Source organism: Oxyura jamaicensis, chromosome 4 (assembly GCF_011077185.1).
Source record: "Oxyura jamaicensis isolate SHBP4307 breed ruddy duck chromosome 4, BPBGC_Ojam_1.0, whole genome shotgun sequence".
NCBI lineage: Eukaryota > Metazoa > Chordata > Aves > Anseriformes > Anatidae > Oxyura > Oxyura jamaicensis.
Genome location: NC_048896.1, coordinates 3,775,073 through 3,801,063, shown reverse-complemented (window position 1 = coordinate 3,801,063; position 25,991 = coordinate 3,775,073). Strand labels below are relative to the sequence as shown.

Below are 25,991 nucleotides of genomic sequence, written 5' to 3'. Positions count from 1 at the left end.
TATTAATCAGAAAAAAATGTTAATTAGAAAAAATCAGTTTAACATTAAACACCTTCCAAATCTGCCCTATTGAAAAGCAGTAAATAGTTAATTGCTTTCAGACCTGAACATTTAAAGAAATACAGCTTTCTGAAACTGCCAGAGACCTGAAAGATAGGAAACAGGAAGAAGTTGCAGAACTACAATTTCTTGGCATTACTGTCTCTTTACGTGAAACTTCAAGATTTTTAAAGAGCATAAAATTTGCATGAAGATTCTGGAATGCAAAGTGATTTGTAAAGTAAAAAGAGGAAGGTAACAGAATTCAAGCACAAATAGAGACTGGGCAAAGAGTGGATTGAGAGCAGGCTTGAGGAAAAGGACCTGGGGTCATTGGTTGATGAGAAGCTCAACTTGAACGAGCAATGTGTGCTTGCAGCCCAGAAAGCCAACAGCATCCTGGGCTGCATACAAAGCATCATGGGCAGTAGGGCAAGGGAGGGGATTCTCTCCCTCTTCTCTGCTCTCATGAGACCTGACCTGGAGCACTGCACGCATCTCTGGGGTCCCCAGCACAAGAAGGGGATGGAAGTACTAGAATGAGTCCAGAGGAGGCCACAAAGATGCTCAGAGGGCTGGAGCATCTCTCCTATGAAGACAGGCTGAGGGAGTTGGGGCTGGTCAGCCTGCAGAAAAGAAGGCTCTGGGGAGACCTCGTAGCAGTGTTCATGTACCTAAAGGGAGCCTACGGGAAAGATGGGGAGGTCCTCTTTGTCAGGAGGTATAGGGATAGGACAAGGAGTAATGGCTTTAAACTTAGAGGGTAGGTTTAGGTTATATGTAAGGAAGAATTTCTTTACTATAAGGCAGTGAGGCCCTGGCCCAGGCTGCCCAGAGAAACCCCATCCCTGGAAATGCCCAAGGCCAGGCCGGACAGGGATTTGAGCAGCTTAGGCTGGTGAGAGGGTCCCTGCCCATGGCAGGGGGTTGGAATTAGATGATCTTTAAGGTCCCTTCCTACCGAAACCATTCTGTGATTCTATGAACAGAACTTAGCCTATTTAACGTGTGATGTAAGAGGTAGCATTTGCTTTCAAAAGAATATAAAAAGATGTAAATTCTGTTTAGTCTGGTGAAATTCTGGGTCATGCAATAATCACATCTTTAAAAATGTTTTATCATTTTTCCCTGTATTTTCTCTCTTCCCTTACTTTCTTTATATTGTGTGATAAAATTAATACTGCAGGACTCTTCTGTTCTTTGTGTAAAACAATCTCCACAAGAAATTCTGTGAATAGTTCTATTAGGAAAATAAAACCTGTATAAGAAACAGCTTTTTTTTTTTTTTATTTTTTTAACTAGATTAATTTTGACAACTACAGTATTCATAGATAGTGCACACACTTTCTTTGAAAGGATTTTATAAATCTGTACCTTTGATTCCTTCAACCTGTTTAGCTAGGGGTTTTCTTTTACATGAAAATTAAAAAAAAAAAGTGTTGCTTTCTATCTGAAGTTTGGGATGCTATTTTTTCTGTTAAAATTACAGTATCTTATGTTAAAGAGTGTTGGATAGACTGAAGAGCCTGAATAAATAATAATAATAATAATCTTCCTATAAACCATTTGTCTTCATAGGTGTGGAAAATCATCTGTGCTCCAAACTAGCTGGATGCAAGCCACTTCTTGTTCAAAAGCCATGTGGCAGAATTACTGGACTATGAGCTGAAGCTACTCTGTCCTGCCTCTTGGTTCAGTTAAGGTAAATATCTTTGTTAATTTATCTCTGTTGGCCTTTTTTGGGGATACAAAGTGCTTGAAAATCTACTCCTTAAGGTATAACACCACATTTTTACTTCATTTACATCATTTTACTTCATTGGTCAAGATAGAAAACCACCTCAAAATTCAGAAGTCAGATGCACATAAATACTGACTTTTGCAGTTGGTAACTTAAAATTTGACAAGTTTGTGAAACACAAGCTGCTAGTCAAAAATGAGAAGACCTTATTGCTCATATCTTTGTTTGATAAATGCTCACAAGAACTGGTCCTGATACTTTTTGCAGGTTTCAGCAGAGTAACCTGCAACTTGTAACTTCAGAGGAAATGGTGAGTTATAACTTTATTTGAAAAAGATTATTTTTAAGTCCTTAAAATTTTCTTCTCAAATCAAATCTGTGTAAGAGGAGTCATAACCAACACAAAACTTCATTATGCAAGTAGGGCATAAAATCACTTTAAAGGATTGTTATCATTAATAGTAAGGATAGCGTGGCAAGAAAATTGTCTGACAATCACAGAATTGGGTCAATTTGAACTGTTGCAGATTTGTTGATTTCCACATCTGTTTCTGTCTGCAAAAGGGGAAAGAAAAAACTTTTTTCTCGTATGAAATTGTATTTTTGTTATATGTTGGGTTTATGTTTACATGAACTACTACATTACATTATTACTACTACTATGTGGCTACAACATTAATAACAGCAATGTGATAATGATAGGAAACTTTCATAATGGTTTCAAAGCATTTGTTTTGTAATACGTCTCTGTGAGTATTCCTTCACTTCACTTATGCTAGGCAAGCAAAAGGCAACAGGAAGAGACAAAACAACTGGTTACACTGCCGAGTTTTGTGTTGCTATCCACCTTCTCCATAATTAATTTTCCTGTTCTGTCATGATTCAAAAACAATGAAAGAATAACACAGTAGAAACAACAAGACAGTAAAGAAAAGTTGTAAACCTGTAAATGTAGCTTCAAAAATGTTTCCGTCAAAATTTGATAGGTGTTCATTTTCTGTTTTTAAAATATGATAGCAAGTTGCATTAATAAAGCTAAGCTATGACAAACGTGCTTGAAAATCACAGAATCACAGAATAGTCTAGGTTGGAAGAGACCTCCAAGATCACCGAGTCTAACCTCCTACCTAACGCTAACAAATCTTCCACTAAACCATATCCCATAAACCATATCCCTAAGCTCTACATCTAAACGTCTTTTAAAGACCTCCAGGGATGGTGACTCAACCACTTCCCTGGGCAGCCTATTCCAGTGAAAAATAGTATACCAATATCAAAGGGCACACTGTTTTGACCCCTTATCTTGGCTGCATGGGAGGTGGGCGTGTTGGTGGTGGAAATTTTGATTCAGATCTGTGCTGGAAACCCTTGGGCAGGTTTTCTGGGTTAATGTGTATAAATGTGGATTTTTAACTGCACAAATACATTGGTAAGCATTTCCACGTAACATTTCGGTCCAGGTTGTGAGTGCTTGCAGAGGCTCCAACTTGGAGTATTTGATGCCATTTTGGCAATATTTGTCCAAGGACTTGCCTCAGATCTTAAGAAGCTTAAGAATGAGCAGCTCCAAAGAATTTATGACAAAAGAAAACATGAACATAAGTTCATACATAAAAAATATATAAAAATATCTAAATTCATATAAAATAAAATATTTGACTAACATTGTAAGAAAACAGTGTGTATTAAAAAATAGAGTTTTTGCTGAACAGTCAGTTCTAACTGTAAATAGGACAAACTTCAAGAGTTAAAATGCTGAAAAAAATGTTAATATTGACGACATAACCTGAAAATTTCCTTAATTCATAACATCTGATACCAAATTGGAAGCACTATGTTATTATTCACAAAGTACTTTTAGTGACTCATTAGGTCACTGGAAAAAAGCAAGGTCCGTGTTATATACATTTAAGGTAGACAGAAATCTCAAACTGGCAAATAATTTGAAGCCTGCCTTTAGAAAAAGGAATCTCACAAACAAACTAGTGACTGCAATGTCTTTTGCTATACAGAGTTATATAACACATAAAAACTAACGTCTCTTAATTAAAAAAATGAAGCATAAATCAAATTCTCTTCTGATGGATGTCTAAATTACCATCTTTTATTCAGTGAAGTTACCGGTTCTTGTCCTAAGGTATTTGTCTCTATATTTAGGACGCAGAGGTGCATAGCGGTGCATAAAGCTGGATAATGCTAATAGAAATATTTCGTATTGATTTAAGCAAAGACTAGAGTTAAATCTTGCTTTATTGTATGACTCTCACTTCATATGTAGTCATGAGTTTTTATGAATCTTTGCATGGTTGAATGTGTATATGTATAATACACATTTATGTTAGTAAATGCACATTTATGTATAATACATTTTTCATATTCATTAAGAGTGAACTTGCCTTTCCTATGATACTGCAGAAACTTGCACATGCTTATTCATATTAAAAATTAAAACAAATAGTTCAAACCTTTGTTTAATATTCTCCAGAATTAATCTAATTCCTTTTGCAAACAATATACACTGTGTAGTATCAAATGTCATTTTTTCTTGTTTTCAGTCTGCAACATGCTGATTCCCTTACTTGCTCTGGCTTCTTATTTTGTAATAAATAATAATTAATAGTTCTGTTTACCTTCCTGTACATAACTAAACACCTTATCTTCAGAGCTATTGCACCTGAAATTATGTACAAGGTCTAGTGAGTGGAAGGTCTTTCCATAACAGGAGCAGAGAGGTTGAAACTTTTGGTGCTGGTTAGAAGTATTATTCTGGTTAGAAGAGATATTCTTGTTGCTAGGCTGCTCTTATTGCCTAAGGTCTGTCATTTTAGGCCTGTACCTGAATTAATGTGATGTTTAAACCTCTGGCTTTAGGAATACCTTTAGCCACAAACTGACAGAGTGACCAGAAATGGCTTTGTGGTTCTCTTTCATTTTTCTTTATGGTTGTACTCTGGTAATGTGTATCCCCTGAACTCGTGATCTTGGTGTCTGCTCCTCTGATGTATAGTTGCAACATGTCATCAGTGTGCTGTGAGAACCTACTATACTGCTACACATCATTAGAGACCCTTCTCTCTCAAGACAGGTTACTATTATATATCATTAAAATGATGGCTGGTAAGAACAGGCATCCCTGAGAGGGAAACTTAAAATTTTATATGGGGAAAACAATCTAGTTTATAGGTGGGTTGAATAAAAAAATGGATACAATAGGTGGGAGTTGTAATATAAATAATATTAAAAATTAAGTATTATTTATAATATAAATTTTGTACCTAGAAAAAGGTTCTAGTCATAAAAACAAACTCATACACTGCAGAAGACATTTATAACTGAGACTTTTTATGCATAAGACCTACTGCACTGCTATAACTCACTGAGATATGACAGGTATGGTTAGTTTCTGCAGAACCAAGTCTAAGAAGCATTTTGAAATTAAAGGAAGCTGTAGAAGTTTTCAGAATCTAAGTGATAAATACAAAATTCATGGTATAGATCTGTCTACAATGCCATAGTAAAGCTGTATAACTTTGCTGGTGTCTCAGAAGTGATCATTTCAGTGATGACAAGTTTGAGAATGGGGGTACAGGGTAGAAGCTGTGGCTTCTGTTCATAGGAGTTTCCAAACATGTGGAAGCTGTAAGCAACTGTGCAAATTCTACAGGCACATAAAATTTCCATTGAAGTTGCCAGAAATTAACTGAATATATCCAGGAATAGCGTTTGATTCAGAATGTTTGCTATTACCTTGTTATTATAGCAGTCTCGGTCAATATGTCTTAGCAAGGATTCTACATATACATACCATTAGCACTTCTTTCTAATGCAAATATATTTCTCCTTTGTAACAAAAATGTATTTATCCTCAAAAATAATAAAAAACTAGGATTATATGTATTTAAGTGAAGATCTTGAATGGAAACTTTTATCTCTCTTTCACTGCAGCATGCTTTAGTGAATGAAGCTGCTGAAATCTGCCTGTCCTTTCCTTCTCAGAGTAGCCCATAAAAGGGCCTTTTCCTCTGTAATTGCAACAGAAAAGTTGAGTTAAAAAAAGACTGCAACTCCATAACATTAAAAGCTATCCTTAGAGATTTTTATTTTTTTATATCTACTAAAAAATTAAACCTCATCACTTTCCTACTATCTCTATTAGAATTAGCTATTGGTATATCTCCTGCTTATTTGGAGTGATGCTATAGTGCATAACACAGACATTATGGAATAGAGTGATTATTTTTTGTCTTCTGTGCATGCTTTTCCAATGATGTTGGTAGTATTTCTTATCTTAAACCAAAGTAAACATTCATGTGCATACATAATGTTGACAAGTGTGTTATAAGTATAGACCAGTATAGACTCTTCTGTCAGATTTGTTTTGTTTTAGATTTTCTTTAATTCAGTTTTCCACCTTTCTGGAATATTTCCAGACTTTTAAAATTATATATTTATTTTTTATTCTTTTTTTAAAAAACAATAGTTTTAGTTGGGTGATTTGCTTACTATTGAGGAGTTGTTCCTGACTTAAAGAACCAATGCTAAGAATCGGAAGGGAAAAATCTACCAAGGTAAAGGAACTTGAGGAAAAAACATTGTTAGAAATTGAATTTTGCATATTAAAATATTCAAAACACTTATAAAAATAAAATTCTGAATATCTGACATCCTATCTCTGGAAAGTGCTGGGTGCAGATAACATCTAAAAAAAGCAGTATATTTTAATGCTGACTGAAACAGTAGATAAGTTGGAGAAAGGTATACAAGAAAAGGGCATATTCTAGATGCCTGAAGAAGCATACTCACTAGTGGCATTTAATACAGCTTTGCAGTGTATTGTCATAATATGGTACTGTCTCTTCATCTACTGCATAATTCCTCAGTGCTGATCATCTGAATGGCTTTATTGTTATAAACCAATAAACACAGACAAGCTCAGAGAAATGGAAAAGCAACCATGTCAGACAAAAGTATACCTTTTGTTTCAATTTCACTCCTGGATTAACTGAGAAGTACGTTATTTGGCAAGCTTGGAATCTTCTGGACTTGTATTTTGTTCTTTGGTAAGTTTTAGAGCTTTGGTTAGTTCATTACTTTCACTTTCTTTTTGAGATTATGCAGTTCCTGTCTCTGTTCAAATATTTTATATATTCAGCATAAAATTGTTTTTTCTCTACTATCTGGTACAACAGCCAGAAATAAATCATTTCAAATGTGGATGAGCAAGTGAAAGAGCTCAGACCATTGCATAAAATCTGGTTTTGCCTTTCCTTTCCTCTGTGTGTGCATTTGAGTGTCTTCATAATTCTCATCTCAACTTCTTGATTAGTCATGAAATTTATTAAAGTTATATGCTAAACAGAAAAATTGGAAATGACTTTTTAAATAAGGTAGGGATATTTAAATGAAATATGAAAGTCATGAAATGGAAGGCAATGCTTTCTGCTGTCTTTTTACTTAAAAGAATAAAGACTGAAGTACTGTTGCCAGAAATAAATGCCTGTATATTAAACCAACTAGGTGTCTGCTAACCTTAGAAATGAGGCTTATAGAGGTACAGCCAAAGAGCAGAAGTCAGGGAATAATTGCAAAGCTGAGAAATTCTATGTCTGGTGGGGATGCATTCTCAAAAAGGAACAGGAAGTCGTCCTAAGTACTACTGGCTGGAGATGCATACAATTCCACCTTTAATTTGTGACCTTGTGTATTTACTTACAATTCCAGTTCAGTGTGTAACTGTTTAGGAAAAAAAAATACCCTAGAAATAGTGAGTAGTGACAATAGTCCCAAATGCAGAGCAAATTATAAAGGATCAAAATTAAGGTGCTTGGAGAACATCCTGATTATAAAGTAAAGGGGCTTGCATTTACCCAGACATAAATCTTCCTACTGCACACCTCTGTTTCTTCCAGTGGTGCAGGCTTCCCTGAAGAACAACTTCCTTAAAATAGAAGTAAATGTAGAAGTGGGAACGTACAGGCATGTAGCTGAGGTATGGTTTTTAAGAGCACTTTCCTTTACTGTGTACCCAGGCTCTCTTGTCACTAGATCTTTACTGGGAGAAGGCACCAGGAGTGCTCCTACCCCTCAGGTTCTACCCCATGCTCTTTATTTTTGTCCTACTAAAGGGTTGAAGTAGACTTTTACTGTAGTTTTTCTGACACTGTCAAGCCTATAGGTACACTCCCAAATTCCCTAAACAAGGTAAAGCTTCTGTTTTGAAAACGTACATTCTGAATTTGTCAGTTATAGAAGAGTCTTGTGTTTCTTATTAAGGATCTGGATTCACGCAATGGTTCAGTAAAGATAGTAAAGTATTTATTACAGAATGCATGGGCTCATTAAGTGCATAGGGTGAGAAGTCTTGAGAATGAGTGTTCCGTTTAGAATGATGGATCTATTTGAGGTGAACATCAGTCCAATTCTTTCTACAATTTTTATGTTCCTTGAACATTTGTAATTGTTAATTAGTGTGACTTAATTTTCAGTGGTGATCTGGAGTCTAACATGGTTTCAGTTTTTCAGGAAAAACTGTTTCCTTCTGGATCTGTGCAACATGCTTGCTTTAATTCTTTTTGCCAGCACTTCAGTGTTTAACCTGGTGAAGTTAATTAACACCACTGGTTAATCACACCACTGGTCAGACTTTTTTATAATTTGTTCAACAACTTTTTCCTCAAGTGTGTTTTTCTTCATTGTCACTTGTGATATGTAAGGCCTTTGGTTTAGTGGCTTTGTAGATTGTAGAACTATATGCTTTCAGTCAGCCAGTCTAGTCTGTTATCTAACGTTTTTTTGATCCATCAGTCTTCTGATGCAAAACTGTTTTCCAGAGACTTAAATTTGGTACTTCCCTGTCTTGCATTTCATAGTTATTTCTGGCTTTGCATAGCTCCTAAGTGTTTTCTATTTTATTCTAGATTAATGCTTAGCCTTGGATCACCTGAAAGTGATGGAGTAATTTTTTTTCTCAGTCAGCTTTTAATTCTATTTCTTACTGCTGCTAACCCTTTTGTAGTTCTCTGGCTTACTTCAAGGTTCTGCACACCTAATAATCACCTGTCTCATACTGATTTCGATATTCTAGCTTCCCTTTCTGTTCTCAAGTTCCCTGTTTTGCTTCTGTGTATAAACAAAATTAATTTATTAGTTTATCACATGTTAACAATATCACCTATAAATTTCATGGCCTTTAGTGCTTACTATGGCTTTTGTTTGTTTGTTTTTCCCAAGGCTGTGTTATACACTTTCTTTGGGAGAAATTAGTTTTATCTATTCATGTTTCCCCTCATTTAAGAAAATTGTATTACTTTATGTAGATGAAATTTAACTTTTCTGCTTTTTTTCCTAAAACTTTGCAATAGCTCTTTTTTTCCCAGTTGGATTCCCCAGAAAGCATGATTTTTAAAACAAGAATTAAATACAGCTAACTCTGGATTTATGATATCTTTCATAAGATTTCAAGATTATGATGTTCATATCACTTGATAGTTTATTTGGACTATTTCCAAACTAGATCATTGCTAGCTTAGTGATGCATTATTTCCCTTCCTGTATTCCAGGGTAGCTGAAGACTGCAGAAATACTTTTATCAAAATTGATTTGAATTATTCTTGAAAGGATTATTTCATTAAGTATGAGATTATAGTATTTACTAAAATGTAATATTACCTGTGCCATTTTTATTCCATCTACTGATTGCTTTGCCTGATTGAATTTAAAAATTACTTTTGTCTAACAAAGCCTCTTGTTGTCCCCTGCAGTGGGACATGTACTAAAATAAATATAAGGTAAAACTAAGAATTAAACAATAAAACAAACTGATTGCAGATAAGGTGCTACTTACAACTACTTTACAATAATATGATGTATCTAGTTTGTCACCTCATATGAGGCTACAAATTCAGAAAGCACTGTTTATCCCAAATGCATTTTGAATATCTATCAAATGTAAACTGCACAATTATCATGTTGAAAATAAAAAGAAAACATTTGAAAATGAGGAAAGTTTATATTCCATTCCTACAAAGCAAACAAACAACCAAACAAAAAAAAACAAATCCAACAGCAGGTATTGTTACAAGGTTCTGTAGGGTGGTCGAAAATAAATGCAAGAGTTAATTCTGGTGGGAATTATAATGGACAACGTAGTGAGGCAGTATTATTCCATTCCTACACTTCTCTGGATTGTTTGGTATTTTATTTTTCACCAGTACTGGTGATCAGTTCTCCCACTGCTTCTTTCTTTGAGTTACCAAAAAGGATGTTTGTAGACTGATAAGCCATTACTTTTGTTTTTAACATCGCTAAACTGAAAACTTGCGTCTAAAAGTCACCTGTCAGAATATGAAGTAATTGATCCTCATGCATCTCCATCGATAATATTATTGTGAGTAAATAAATTCTACTTGCATTACTTACACTTAATAGTCATATGACTCAGTTTTACTGGGCCTTTCTTAATGTGAGTATCTAGTGGATCTAAAATTTTCAGTTAGATTAGGCTAATTATGAAATAAAATAGTTTTCATAGAAACTGGAGGTTACTTAGTTTTCAGTTGGGAAGCAAAGATTAGTTCCAGATGTCATTACCCCTTTGTCTGAACAGTGCCACAAAGAAGGAAATGCTCTTGGGAAGCATCAGCTGTAGGCTGCCTACATAAGGTTTGGCTATCCTGCAAAGTTTCATGGATCCCAATACTTTTGCTTTTTTCTTGAATTGGACAACCAACTTAATTGTTGGGAAATTGTTGTCACTGATAACTTTATTCTTATCAGACAGGTCATTTCATAGGTTATACTAAGACTTAAGCCTTTTAAAAGGCACACAAAGTAAACAACTAAATGATAAACAAGTAAACTACTTCAGAGAGTACTCTTCCTTTGTATGAGCACAAGGCAAGCTGTTGTGAAAAAATGACATAGGTAACAGGGTTACAGTAGGACTAAAACTTAAATGATTGTTATTGATCTTGTCTAATTAATAGCATGTAATTTACCAATGGGTAAGATTGTGGCTTGTAAGTAATTTTGGTGGTTACTCACAATTTTAGATAGGATGACATTTCAAAAGAAAGCCTCGAGAATGTGACCCTAAAATTTGTCATGTAGTCTTTATGCCTCTGAGAACCTCTTTGGATCATAAGTGTTGAGAACTAAATATAATCTGAAGAATACGTAATAATATTGAATATAATCTTAAAAGTACTTAATATCACAGGAGGTCAGACAATAGGCAGGTAAAGGGAATTTTTTTTCTGGTGTTCTGTGCAAGTCTCAATGATGCTATAGTATAATTATGAGAAAAGAGAATCCTTTCATTACTGCTATCTAATCTTTTATTGCATACCCAGAGTTGAATCTATTTTGTTTAATAATACAGTATATTTATTTTGAAAGTTTCTGTTAGTGGCAAAGATAAATAATTTTTGAACAGCATTTGAAGACCTGTAGCAGTCAGGAAAATAGGTTTAATTTATTGCTGTTTATAGATAATATTCCATGTGAAAGTCTGACTTCACTACTTCAGGTTAGGGCCTTGAACCTGTCTTTGCCAGGTGGATTCCATGAGCCTTTGATTATGAGTTATTTTAGGATAAAAAGTGATTCATCCTAATAGCTTCCACTGCAGGAGCTGCTGTGTTTGTTGTAAATGGTTAAATACTTCTTTTAATCCTGGCAGGACAGTGCAAGACTATATAGCTTGTTTTGGAAGCTCAACTTTTGTGTTGCTAATGTACAGAGGTCTGATTCATGTGTGGGTCTAACACATATGGAAATAGGCATAGAAAACAAAGAAATCAGTAACTTTATTTGTCACTTCATTGCTCCTGGACTTGCATGTGTTCCCTGTGTATTTATGGCTGTATCTTTTTAAAATTATTTGATGTTAAACATCTTCATAGGATTTTGCAGCACCTATTCAGTAATAAAAAAGCATGTGGTCTATGTGCTTAATAGGCCCATGAGTGTTTCAAAGAAGCATAAAACTGCAATAGCTGAACAGCTGGCACTCATGTAAGAGTGCTTGTACCCTAAGCACCAGGATAGGTTTATTTTTATCATTTTCTGAGTTGCTTGCCATCTGGATTAAAAATGATATTAAATATTTTGATGTAGTCTCAAATCTTTTCACATTTTCTAGTCATATTACATGACCTATTAATGCTACCATTCCTGGTAAATATCACTTAGATTCAGATAATCATGTTACTTGTGACAGGCAAATAAAGTTAGAGTGAGTGTTTGGCCTTTGGTCTGCTGATTTTTTTTATTTGTTATATTTGTCACTTTAAAATTTGGACTCCTGACAATATTGAGGAAAGGGAACACTTTTCAGGAAAAGTATCAATTCCCATTAGTCTCTTTGTCAAACTGGGCTTTTCTTTACTCCATGACATAAAAGCTTATTATTTCCTTCAGCTTAATGTTTCTGTGGATTATCATGAAATCTAGTTGGTGAAGAAGGTCTTATAAACTCTGTCTTCAGCGGCCAAAAGGCTTGTCATACTCTTCTATCTAGCAAGTCAGCAAAAGCCATTTGTCTATTCACACATATGGAATGAGGGGAACAAAACCAGAAATGGTTATAAGATCAGGAACTTTTACTTCTTGTATAAAATCTAGCTTCTCAATCTGGGAAGACAAATACTGTGACAAAAAAAAAATACAACAACAACAAACAACTAACTTCTTGTAAAGGAAGATTTCTTCATCTTTTCTTCATCTTTTTCTCAAAACCTTTATGTGAATTTCCAACATGTGCTGTCTGGGGATGCCCTGTATTGAAGTATTTCACCTGTTTTTTATGAATTTCTCAAGAGCTTTCTTGAAATATTTTTGCTTGCCTTCTGTGAATGCCACATATAGTTTCTAAGGCTATTTCATGATGCTTTATAAGAATTCATGAACTACTTCCTAGGATTTTTCTGGCTGCTTTGTAGGAATCCTTTCTGCGTTCTTCTCTAATGCTTTTCATGAAGCCCCTTTGTGCAGTCTAGGATGCAGATATTCAGGAACTTGGTGAAATTGCAGGTTTTTTTGTTTGTTTGTTTAGAATGGAGTCTACTTGAAGTGCAAGAAATAAAATACTTTTAAAATGCTAATCTGTTGGGTGCAATGGCTTGTCATCTCTGCCCATATGACACTCCTTATACCACGTATCTTCTGTTTCTTTCATACTACAAGTTTTTGGGGTCAAGGATTATTTCTGTGTATATATGTGGTATAGAGTTGAATACAGTGAGATTCCTGCCTTTCTTATTTCTTAGTCGTGATCATGATGGTAACATCTACAAAGAAGAGATGGAGTATAGAAGTGAAAGAATAAAGTTGGGAATGTGTTATTTGAACAAATAGTTTAATACATTCATACAGTCAAAAAGAAAAGGCTTCAAACTTGATTAGAGTGGCAAAAAAGCATGGCAGCAGTGATGAAATTGTTATCAAAATGGGAAATGAACTGAGAAACAGGAAGAAGCTTTCATTCTAATGTCCTCCAGTAATCAGTTTAGGATAAGTAAATAGCTATCAACATAGGAAATATGATGTAGTTAATACTGTTCTAACAGTTATGTATATTAATCTATATTAATCTTTCCTGTGCCATAGTAAATGCAAGTTTGAAGCTGCTGAAAATTAGGATATTAATGCTGTCATCTTGATGGAACACCTGACCTTGAAGTTCCTTCACATAGGAATTCAGCTAAAGGTCTGACGGAGTAGGATAATGCTGGTGTTATCAATACAATGCAGTTTGATCCTGTTCTGAAGTACTTTCACAGAGATGCACAAGGGTTTATTAATGAAGATTTGCTTCTTTTTATTGATCAGTCATGCAGAACACACTGCTATCATGAATTTATTTACTTTTTAAGCATTAAGTAACGTGCATCCCTGCACCACCTGATGAAATGACTCTCCTCAATCAGAAATATGAAAAGGATTAAAAGTGTGAGGGGATCAAGGATACACACAGGACCAGTTATAGCTACTACAAATACAAGTACGTGGATACTGAAAGCCTGTGATTCAGTATGTTTGAGGGGTGGGAAAAATCAAGGGGGGAAGGTTAAGGAGGAATGCAGAGGTTCTTCTGTGTTTACTTCTGACATGACGTTAGTACAATGATAACAAAGTGCATGAGTTGTTTTAAGATCAGATATGGGCATGGGGTCAAGGAAGGAGGTCAGCAGAGAAACACCTTCATGTGAGAATTTGTGAGCTTGGTATTTATGCAGGAGCTAAACTGAGTCTGGGAGAATGGATCTTTTGAACATCTATGTGGGTGGTGGGTGCAGGGAGTGACAAAAATTTCTTTGCACAGCTTCATCCATATGCTTAGCACTTGAAGCAAAAGCTAAACTATTTAGTTTGTAACTGCATGCTATCAGCCTATCATGGTGCAAAAGGTTTCCAAGTAGTGTGAATGTAGCTAGCCAGAAATTTCCTTTCTGACCTATAGTGCTGTAACTGTTTAAGTCATGATTCTCTCTGGTTGCACAGTAAATGTTTTCTTTTGCAGCAGATGAATGTTGAAATTTTGCTCTTTGAATCCTGTATGCTATTGATCGTCGTCTTCCAGTTCCCAGCTTGCCTGCAGGCCATGGCTGCCTCTTGGTGCCCCAGAACACATCTTGTGTTTTGAAACTAGTGTTGCTCTCTTAGTCGTATTTATAACAGGGAAATTGCGATACATTTGAATATGACAGAGAAACCAGGAGGTAGGACCTTAGTTTGAAACTCTTGCATACTGTGGATATTTTTTCTCAATAGCCTTGTTCAAATGGTATTATTGAGGAGGCTGGGCACTACACTATTCAAATGTATTTTATATTTAGCATAGCAGGTGACATCGTTACTGAAAATAAAACAAGTGAAAGGACAGTACCAAGAATCACAGATCGTATTTTCCTCAAATACATTAAAACAATCAAACTTTCCTGATAATTTTCTATTTAACGCTACATTCTAATGCTATGGCTAGGTGGGCTGGGAGCAGGGAAGCTGCTAATAGTGATTAAAATTTAAAAAGTCAAATTGAAATTGAAACGTTGCATCCCTGTTTTTGCAGTTGTATAAACAACTAGGTTTTAGAACAGAATTTAAATTTGAATTCAAAATTTGGATGTTTTGTGTGTACTTTGACAATAAATGTTGATTCATACTTGAATTTATACAAAGATACAGGCTTTCTGGACAATACTGGAAAGGACCTCTGAGTGATGTCTGATCCAATCCTCTGTTAGAACAGGGCCAATGTATGTTGGGTTGTTTGATGTCATTAAGCTTTGATGCATCCAAGTAGGAAGAAGCATGGAAACATGCGTGGCAGTTTAAAAAAATAAAGAGTTCTGTACAGGTGTGCTCATGCAACAGGAGGCTGGGCCATTATCTACAGTTTACCTCTGACGTTAACTTGGTGGCTGAAGCACAAGTCAGAGATTAGCCTCTCCTGGAGGTCAGGCAAGCATTTCCACCTATTGTGTGTGCTTGGCCACTTTGAGCAGAAGTAATGTAACCATGATATCCATGTATCCATCTTGATAACTTGGAATTTAAACAAATAAAAATACATGGCCCATCTTTAGGCATCAGCTGTGTGGAACACTGGAAATTTTTTTGCAATATATTCTGCTAAAATTCTTGCTTTGGCTATCCTAGAGTAGGAGATGAGAAGAATATTAACTCTTGAATTTGCACAGATCTACTCAAGCATATTGATGATTTCTTATGCTGTAATTTTACAGACACCAGATTTACCACCTTTGCAAATTTAGATGACAACAAAGCTATTTTCTTGGTCAGTGAGTCCATGACAATGTCCAAAGGAAATCCAATCAAAGTGCAAATTAGGATTCAACAGTGTTCATGGGAACTAAAAAACAATGCATGTAGAGATTCTTGGATCCAGTAAGTGCACTGAGTGCACTAAAGAAATTGATTTTAAAAAAGTGTAGCCTCTGATCAAAGAATCCTACTGATAGAACAGAGCCAGCAATTTTTCATCTCTTGTGTCAATGCTTTGATCTACAATAAGTATATGCAAAAGAGAATCTGATGACACATCACAAGTGCATCTGCTTGGTATCTTGAACTACAGGCCTGTGTTGCAGAGATCTGTCAGTTCCTGCTCTGATGCTCTATCTGGCATTTCTGTGATGCTTCTGTGAAATAACATGCTGTTGGACATCATAACCGCCTCCATGATGAATAGCATAGTCATATGCCAACTGCATAGCAAGCATGTCAACATTGCTTTGCTTTCTATCAACCTCAGTATTGATGGTTCCAGGTAGTTCTGGATTGCTCTTTTTTGATTCCTTTCATAAAGACATTGTGCCTGATGATCTGTATATTTAATTATTTTTTGGGGTGTTCTAATTAATTTGAGGATATATGGATAGTCTGCCTTGTGGCTAAATATTTGAGAACTGGAGAAATCAAATATGGTCAGCAGTGTCCATAAATACATTCACTGAGTTTTTTAATCAGCTTTCATTGTGAAAACTAAAGGCTGAACTGACAAAATTTTCCCTGGATGTAGTTGTGGGTGGCATAGCAAGTTCAGAAAGACATTCTCATATCATTATGAACCAAAGTAGAACTTAAGTAGATACGAGGGTAGGTATTAAGACAACAGTCTCTAGATAAATCATAGATGTGTAACTCATTTAATTTTCCTTTCCAGTCAGTATAGGAGGAGAACAATTTACAAATCTTAAATTATTCATATAATTTAACTTAAATATTTAAATTCCTTGAAAAGTTGAAGTGTGATAGAATTTCTAGGAAATGTTAATTTCCAGGTGCCAAGAAAACTATGCTGCTGTGATTTGAAAATAACTGTAGTTTCTATATTGTGATTCATACACCCTCAGGGAGAAAGTTTTATTGAGACTGACTTCTAGTTAGCCAGGAAATAAAAACAACTGAAGAGGCCCAGTGTCTTTTCTTTCTTTAAAGGAAATCTTGCCTAATCTTAGGCTTTTTCAGTCAAGACAGTGAAAACTAACCAAAGTGTCTGAATGCATCTCTGATTCATTGTACATGTATTGTAGTATTTCTTTGTGTGTGAGAAGTTTAGCTGAAAAATATACAGCTGTATTTAAATATGGCTGTGATTTTGAACTATTGCCACTGGAGATTTGGTGCCTAATAACACTTCATGCTTCCAAAGGTTAGTAGTTTTGCTTGCTTTGGACTTGCGTTGTGGGACAGAAAAATCATAAATATTTACTTTCTTCCTGGGCTTATTTACATGTAAATTTAAAAATATTTGGTGTCTAATTTTTTATGACTTTCAAAGACAGACTACTGTAACAATGGATGGAAGATATCAAAGTCCTCTTAAAGAAAAAAAGTTTTTTTTCCCTACTGTAATAGTATTTCTCTAGTTTGCCTTCGGAAATACATAGATATGCCAGGCTGCAAGGAAAATTATACTAAAGAAAGTATTTTTTGATGTATGTTAAGATTAAAGCCATAAATTGATTCTATTTTATCAAATTGATTTTGTTTTCTAATTAGTGTAGCAGATTAAAACAAAACAAACAAAAATGCATCTGGAAAAGATAACGAAATATTCTGACCTAGCAATTTCCTATTTAACACTTCCACTTCATGTTACTGATTTCTGTACATCACTGCTCGGATAATAGTTTTATAGAATATTAAATCACAAAAGCATTAAAGCATAGAACCTATAAAAATTAATATTAAGACTCAAATAATATTCATCACATATTTGGAAAAAAAGGCTTGTCTTCTGTTTTGATGAGCACATCAGCATATCCATAGTATTCCATATCTTTTTCCTAATTTCTAGTCATTTTCAGTTTTTTTTTTTATAGTATTTTATATTTTACTTTTGCCTCAGGTTGCCAATACAAAACAAAACCACCCTGAAGACATCCAAATCGTTCTTTAATAGCATATGGTCCTGTTTGTGTGGTTTCCTTTAAGTAAAACCAACTACAAGAAGTCAATCGTACTACCATTTGGAGCTCTCAGGGTTTCTTCACCTTATTTGGCAAAGAATGGAAATAATATAATGGAAAAATGTTTATTTTCATCAAATATAGAAAAATAATTGGCATTACTGTTTTTATCTGTGTTAGTGTCACAGAAGGGGGAAATCCTTTTCTTCAATAGGAGTCTTTCAGTATTTTAAGAGAATATAAACTGATGCTTTCTGTGACAGTTACTCCCTTCTAATCCAGTCTTTTTTTACAGCAGTGCATTCTCTGTGGCTAAGACACCTAAAATAAGCATATTGTTTCTTATTTTTTATCTTCACTCTTTACTTTTGCATCATATTACTTGCATGCAAGAAGTACAGCACCCTGTTGTTCCACTTGTTACCATTTTGTCTTCATGTCTCATGCCTAAAGTGTACTTTGCTCCTCTAGATTTTCTTCCTAGAATGTATTGCCATTGAGAAATTACAGCAGTTGTAGAAGTTTTTACAGAATGTGTTCCTTAAGACAACCCTACATAGTGTATGTTTCTGTCAGAGGAAAGTTGCCTTCATAATTGCAAATTTGGTGACAGATCTGCAGCTGTAAGAGATCAAAGCTGAATTCATTCAGTGTAAGCTTGACAGTGCCATGGTGTTGTGGGCTAATTTTAATTTCTTTTTTCTTCTTGCTTGAGATCACTCAAAGATAACAGGATTTACTGGGATTTCTGATGATAGCTGTGAGTATGGTTTGGATACTGACCAGTGGTATGAAACATAATTTAAATTTGATGCATCACTGTACCATGTGTAACTATTAGTTACATGAATGGTTTTTAACCAGATAGCAATAAACGTCATTATTTCTCTATACATGAGTAATAGCACACTTTACCAAATACCTAGTTTATTAAATATTCATCCAACTGATGCAGCCTGAATCTGCAAGTGGACCCTCAGCTGTACTTCTGTAGTCTCCTCTCTTCTTTTAGACCAGAAGACGCTTTTCATTGTAACTAGGTCCACAGGTCAGATACGCTATCCAGGGCCAGCAATTGTGTATATTAAGGCATAGCTTCCTTGTTGTGGCTCCGAAATAAAACTACACAAATGCACATAGTACATTCAGTGACAATATATTACTCAAGCTACACTTTAATAACAATTACAGCTTCTGTGGTAGAGATTAAAAGCAGAAATACAATACATTGTAACAGCATTATATAATCTGTTGGCATTGTGGCCTTCCAAACGCTTTATGAGAGGTGACAGAGACAGTCTCGTATGGATTTTACACTCTGCATGCCTTTCTTCAATCCAAATTCCCTTGTACTCCTGCCAGAATGCCTGCTGTGGCTGTGCGTGTCTGGTGCACTCAAAAGAGCAATCACTTTTTGAGGAGAGTCACTCTTTGTTTAGTGTTGCTTTAGTGTAAATACAACTGTAGCCAAATTTGTTCTTGATCCAAGAACAGAGAGATACTATTTTGTTGAATATTAGATCATTTTCTTCTATATTACAAATTCAGAAGAAAAGAAATAGTGACAAAAAGCAATGAAATACTGCCGTTACCTAGCTATCTGCTTGTATTTGTGTTATGGAGGCTGAGGTTGCAGGCTGTGGTCAGGTGGTGTTTTGTGTATTGTTTTTAAGTATTCCATTGCTGCCTCATGGTAACGACATCAACTTTTCTGCCAAAATCCCATTGAGATACAGATATAGTTCTGCTTTCTTATGTGAAAGCAAATTAACCAGTTATCACTGTCCTTTAATGCAGAGCTTTAAAGAAAAGAAAGAATCTTTCTCTCAAAGAATTATCATTCAGCTTGGCTGAACCTAACTTGCCAAGAGATTGTGTGTTAGGGTTTAGTGTCCAACTAGTACTTAGCTGAGAGGTGTAGTGTCAAAAAGTGTATCACCAAATGCTCTCAGATATGCAAAGCCTGTGGGCTTTCTCACAGGGTGTTCTGGTGCAAGTCAGGATGACAATGGAAGGGATTTTCTATCTATTGTACACTGTATTTTTATAAGGAATATATATATGAAACTCACAGTTTAACTGGTACTATTTAGAGTTGGAATACTTAGGTGCCAAACAACATTTTCTTGCACGACTATATGATAACTTTCAATTCTCTTTATAGATAAATAACCCTTCAAATTATTTTCTCAAATGTTACCTGTACTAGGGTAGTATTTGCATATTATAGGACTGCTCTAGTCTAGCATAACAATCTATCAAGTCTGTTAAATCTGTGAAAGAAAGGAGGAAAAAATGTACACTTACATTTGTATGTCTGATTCCACCACAGACTGTTAGTAAAATGAATTTCCTTAGTTAATGGAGATCAGTACTTAAAATATTCCCTCTGCAACTTGCTGCTGAGCAATTAAGGGATTTCTGGGGAGGATGCTTCAGAGGAGCAGACCTACCCCTTAAATGGTAACTGGTGTAAACAGAAATTGGGGGTAGACCTGAGAAGGTGTTTTTTGTCCTCAAGCATGCAAACATATACCTAGTTCTTTCTACTTGGATCTGGATAATAATCTACAGATGAAACGTTTTATTGCTGAAATTAATTTTCTCTTGAAACTTAAGCTATTCAAAGAAACAGCCAATGCTATCTTACTAGCAGATACTTCAGAAGCTCAGTAGGAAAGAGAAAACAAGCAGATAAGAGGATTATTGTCATGTTTAATGTAGCAGTATCTTTATTTCAAAGGATAAATAATATGGCCTAGGATGTAGTTCTGGATGACTGAGGGAAAGGGAATAACACTAACATCCCTAGACCCGAGTGGTCTGGTTTCCACAGTGCAGTTTGATATTTTGTGTTCAGCCTGCACACATGAGAATAACCACATGGGTAAAAGTCTGGGGGGAGTCACAACCATAAGACTCTGAGGTATTGAAACATTATGAAGTGTTTCCATGTGAAAATAAATGTTTTCTTTTTTTAGCTTTTTTCTGATAAAAATAATCTTTGAAAGGTATGTCTCATTTCCAAGATGAAATTAGCATTTGTAAGGAAGCAAAGAAATCTGCAGGGTGCATGTGCACACGTACCAAAAAATCAAAATCAAATTTATCCTAGACTTGGAAACAGTCTTTGGTCCCCTTCAGAGGTCATGGGTAGTAGCACCAGATTCATGAGCAGAGATCTTTTTCTCTAAATTGACTTTTGAATTTGTGCTAAGGCTAATCAATGGCTTTATATATAAATCAGATTCCCACGTATCTGAAAATACTTTAATTGAACTAATGTGTGGACTAAAAACCTATATCAACACAGTTTAAGGAAAGGAAGAGACATAGACTGAAGTACACTGATGCATTTTTCTGAAGAGTGTTTTCATTTGTGTGGCAGGTGGGCACTGAGAATGTGTATTGGATGGTGGCCCTGATGGCAGGCAATGAGGAATTTCTATTTAGGTGGATTGCAGTCAGGCTTATCTGTGGATTCTGACAAAATGAAATAGTGCAGTTACATCTGGAGTTGTTCAAAAAATACTTTAGTTTTTATGAAGTTAAGATGCTTTTGAGTGTGCACCCCTGCAGAATTTCAGGTGTCTGGGGATTTAGCACTGCAAATTATTCCACAGTCATCTATTCAGAATTAAGATTTTTGGAACTTTGGAGCTCTTGAGAGAGGGTTGAATATCACAAATGTATTTAAGGCCTTAAAGCTTGCTTATGTCCCTGAGTGCTATATGAGCTTAAAATTAAAATCAAGTTAAAATTTGCTTGTGTAGGATACCATGTCCATAACTTCACTGTCTTATCAGTAATTATCATTGACTTAGCATCAGTGGACACTGCAAGAGGATCTGTAGAGCTCTGTATTTATATAACAAAGTATCTTAAAAAGATATTGTAACTTTAGTGTTGGTTTAATTTACTGGCCTGATTGTATACTGATGCTAAGCATGTAACAGAAAAGCTCACATTCCCCATCTCAAATATAAATATTATACTTCCATTATTATCCAGCATATTCCATTCTCTACCTCATACTTCAACACTTCAAATTACTTCTGTGATCATCTGTTCTTAGAGCAGAACTTATTATAGCAGAATGCTAAGGTGTGTGTATGTATACATGTATAAACATACCCATACAGATTTATTTTGCCTCTTTTTGCTGTGGGTGATTTTAAGCATATTAGGTCAGAGTCCTTTTGATGTCTAGAGTGGCCTTGGAAAAGGTTTCATTAATTATCTGATTAAGTATTTATGAGTAAATAGTAATTATTGACCGAGACACTCACTTTAACTTAAATCAGCTGATTGCTATTCCAGAGCGTGCACATTTCTGTCCACACTTTCACATTTTCTATCTTTTAGTATGCTACTGTGATATATTTAAGTGCTTGCTTTGGCACAGTGGTACAGTGGTACCACAGTAATGTACTGTTGATTATACAACAAAATTAAGTAATAGAATAGTGTGTAAGCTTTTTTTTTTATTTGATTTTGATGTTCTGCAGCAATGTTTGCAAGAACTGGTAGGAGTATGCCCATTTGGGAGACCTGAGATGAAATTCAGCTTCTTCCACAGCATGATAATGACCTCTGTGATAGACTTTTAGTGTTTTGTAATTTTAGTAGTCTTAAAATAAATCTATATTTTAATACATAATATTGTACTATTGCATTACAGACTTGTAAATCTGTAACTCCAAGATTTTTGCATCTAGCAATAGTAACATTAATTTCTTAAGCCATGAGCTCTTGTTATTGCCCTTAAATGTGTTAGACCTGATAGGAAGACAACTAAGATTTGGTAAATGTCCTGAAGGTGTCCCCTATACTGACAAGTAACAGTGGTAACTGATGCCTACTAAGTAAGTAATAAATCACTCACACAACATATATGAAGTTCTTTAAAGATTTTTTTTTTCTGTATTTGATCAAGAAAACAGAAACAAAGTTCATATCTGTATGAACTACAGAGAAGTTTAAAGGAGTCCTGAAGATCCTTCAAAAACAAATAAAAAACAAACACTTGTTTTTTGCTATTTTTATACCATCTGACTTGTTTGCCTATAACTCAAAAGGGATTACAAATGGGATAAGCTGTGATCTGTTTATCAGGCAAGGAAACTTCCCTTGTATAGCAGGAGCTATATATTTCTGCACCTTTCTCCCTGCTCTCAGTTGCTCAGCTTAATGAGAATTTTTGTTTAGTCAATATATATGTGTGTTTTTATTTACAAATCCAGACATGAAAGCAACTATAAAAGTATTTCTAGCTGAGAGACATGGAGAGGTACTGACTGCTCAAATGCGTCCTATAAAAATAGCTCCAAGAAAATCTCAATGTAAAACACTCCCATCTTCCAAAAGTTTGTATGGATTATTAAGGTGGGATGGGGCAAAAGGAAGTAGGGATATTAGATAATTTTATTTATATATGGTGGATTCCCAGATATGGCAGATTTTCCCCCTAAAAAGAAAATATAAAAAAGGAAAATCATGGAATTATAGCTGACTTTGCATACTGGGTGAAGTTTCTTTCTATAGTCAATGAGAATTTAATGGGAATAGGATTAGTCTCCTGCATTGTAAAATATTGTAATAGATATTTACTGGTTGACTGTATTTCTAACTGCAAAGATAAATGGAATAGTTTGTAATAGTGCTGCAAAATTTGCAATAGAATTATAGTAGAATCTAGCTAATTAAGATGTTTGTCTTCATATGATTTCTTATTATTCACTGTGTGTTTGCCCATTAGACTGCAATAGAACAGCTCTGTAGCATTTCATCAATAGGATGTAATTCTTTGTAATAGCTTAAGTGTTTCTAGATTTATCACTGAAATAAAAAATACCTCACTTCCAAACTGAAGACATTATAAAAGGAAATGGATGGAGATCCTTTCTACTGCATCTTTCCTTTTATGAATCTGCATTGTTATTAATGCCATACATTACTTCCACATGACTACATCTTTTCTTCAATGAGGATGAGCTGTAAAAAGTATTGTGTAGTGGTTCTATAACCAGTTCTTCTAATTTCTTCTGGTCAATGTCGGCTCTAAATTTAATTCCAAATAGTGAATGCAGTAGTACCTTAAAAGTAGTCTCTCTCTCTTCTATCAATATAATAGTGTTAGACATAGTAATCTGGAACCCATGTATCTTAACATATACGTTATATAGAACACTAACAGATTAACAAAGATGTCTTTGAACTTCTTGTATCGAACTAGGGTACATCTTTGGAGAGTTTATAATGCCTCATGACCTTACATAGCACTAAAATGTGGAGGCAAAAGTTGTAATTCAGTCTTATCCTCTGACTGACAGGACAATAATCCCATTGCGTGGTTTGTTATAACGTCAGGCATGGTGTTCAATACTTAAGTAGACTAATTTAGAAACCACTATGATGTCTAGGCAACAGAAGGCACATAATTTGTGCTACTGATATGCCTCTAGGCAATTTATTTTGACCTTTTGTGTATTCTACACTGAGTAAAAATAAGACAAAACTATCACAAAATGTTGTTCACTACCACACTTCCTCAGAAACAGCAGCAGTCTTTCTCTACTTCTACTGACTTTAGATTTAAAAAAAAAAAAAATCACCTGATTTGGTGCAGAAAGTTTAAAAGACCTTAATAAAATGGCTTAAAAATATACTGAACCAGTGCAATGCATGGATTCTGAGTTCAGTTTCTTAAAATACAACAAAAACTACACACAGTAGCACACTGGTGCTTGCCCAGGTATATTCCTCTTCTTTCAGCTGTCAGATGGAAACAAAAATGATTTCATAGATTACATATCACATCAGCACATTAAGAACAAGCAAGTTGCCATCAGTTTTTCTAGTTTTGCTAGACCATGGACAAAAGTTCAGGTTTTACAAATATATATATATATATATATATTTAAATCTAAATGTTAACTCTTTTTTTTCCTGGCTTTGTTTAGTGGCTTTGCTATAAGCTTGAATTCAGGGTCCCTATCAGAACCCAAAATAGACTTATTCTGCTTTAAAGGTTAGTTTCGGCAATGCAATGAACTGCTAAGGGAAAACAATTCTCATCGGCAAAGTTACTTAATTCCTCTGTTTTCTTGTAATCTCTGTACTGGTGGAAATGGAATCAAGAGACTTATGATCTGATTTAGTATCAGAATTAATGTTCAAGAATGCATAAAGCTGTAAAGCGTGATTTTCAAAGGAGAAAAGAAATATCAGCTTTACTTCTAATAATAAAAGGGAATAAGCATCAAATGAAAAAAGGTTGGATATGTATTGAGCCAGACCCACTGAAGCTGGCTATATTTTTCTATTGACACATTTGATCCAGGCCACTAAAGAAGAATGAGCCTGTGTTTTTGCTGTATTGGATATTCAGTTAAGGACTAGGGTAAGATAATATTCACTATGTATTTTCATTGCAAGGTTGCAAATCAACTTCCTTGATTTTTCAACCCATTTCTGTCTTGTGATGAGCTTATTTCTATACAATGTAATTTTCAAATTAATTATTCAATTCAACAAATGCATACTCCAGGATCAAATTATAAATATTAAATTAGAGAGAGGTCTATTGCTCCATATATTTCACATTGATCTAAAGTTACAACCAGGGAAATGAGCAATTCAGTATTTGTCAATTGAGACAGTTATATAGGCAAGACTTTCCAGCTCTAATTATTCCATTTCCTGAGACAGAATAGCTACCAGGAAGACACATAGCAATTTTAATGGAGTTGCAGCCTTCAGCCCAGGGATTCAGCTGTCTGTGATCCAAGGCGTATTTCAGTGCAGTGTGGTTATGCGACCTAAGCTTGGTTTTACTGAGGAAAATTAGGATGTTTAAAGTTGATAAGCTAAAGCTATGCCAGCAGGTAGTAAAATTTAAAAATACAGGCAGAAGTGTAATTATTGAGATGGTAATAGCAACTAAAGGGGTGGGGGGTGGGGGGGGGGGTTGGAAATAGTGACATGAAACCATAAAGTAGGGAAAAGGCATTGAATTGGAAGTCACCAACTCAGCACACCCAAAGGTTAGTCTCCTCCTCAGTCTGTCTGAGGCTCTCTGGGTGTCTTATCAGGTGTGTGGAGGTGTGCTCATATTTAGGCTATAGGCCTGTTCATCCTAGCTGTATGCTGAGTATATGAGCCAACTGCTTTGGACTGTTAATCTGTAGTGTTTAGTGACTCTGAATTGTATGATAAACTGTGAGAAAGAACTAGAGGGTACCCCAAATCCTCCAGTGACTAAGTGGCAGTTGGTC

General features: G+C 35.1%; 1 long non-coding RNA gene across 1 annotated transcript in view; it reads left to right on the top strand.

Moving 5' to 3' along the window:
• Nucleotides 1-25,991, top strand: part of LOC118166110 — a 66,220-nt gene that overhangs the window by 1,662 nt on the left and 38,567 nt on the right. Inside the window, exons 2-3 of the long non-coding RNA XR_004750354.1 lie at nucleotides 1,618-1,741; nucleotides 2,048-2,090. This is a non-coding gene — a long non-coding RNA (uncharacterized LOC118166110). The remainder of the gene's footprint in view (nucleotides 1-1,617; nucleotides 1,742-2,047; nucleotides 2,091-25,991) is intronic.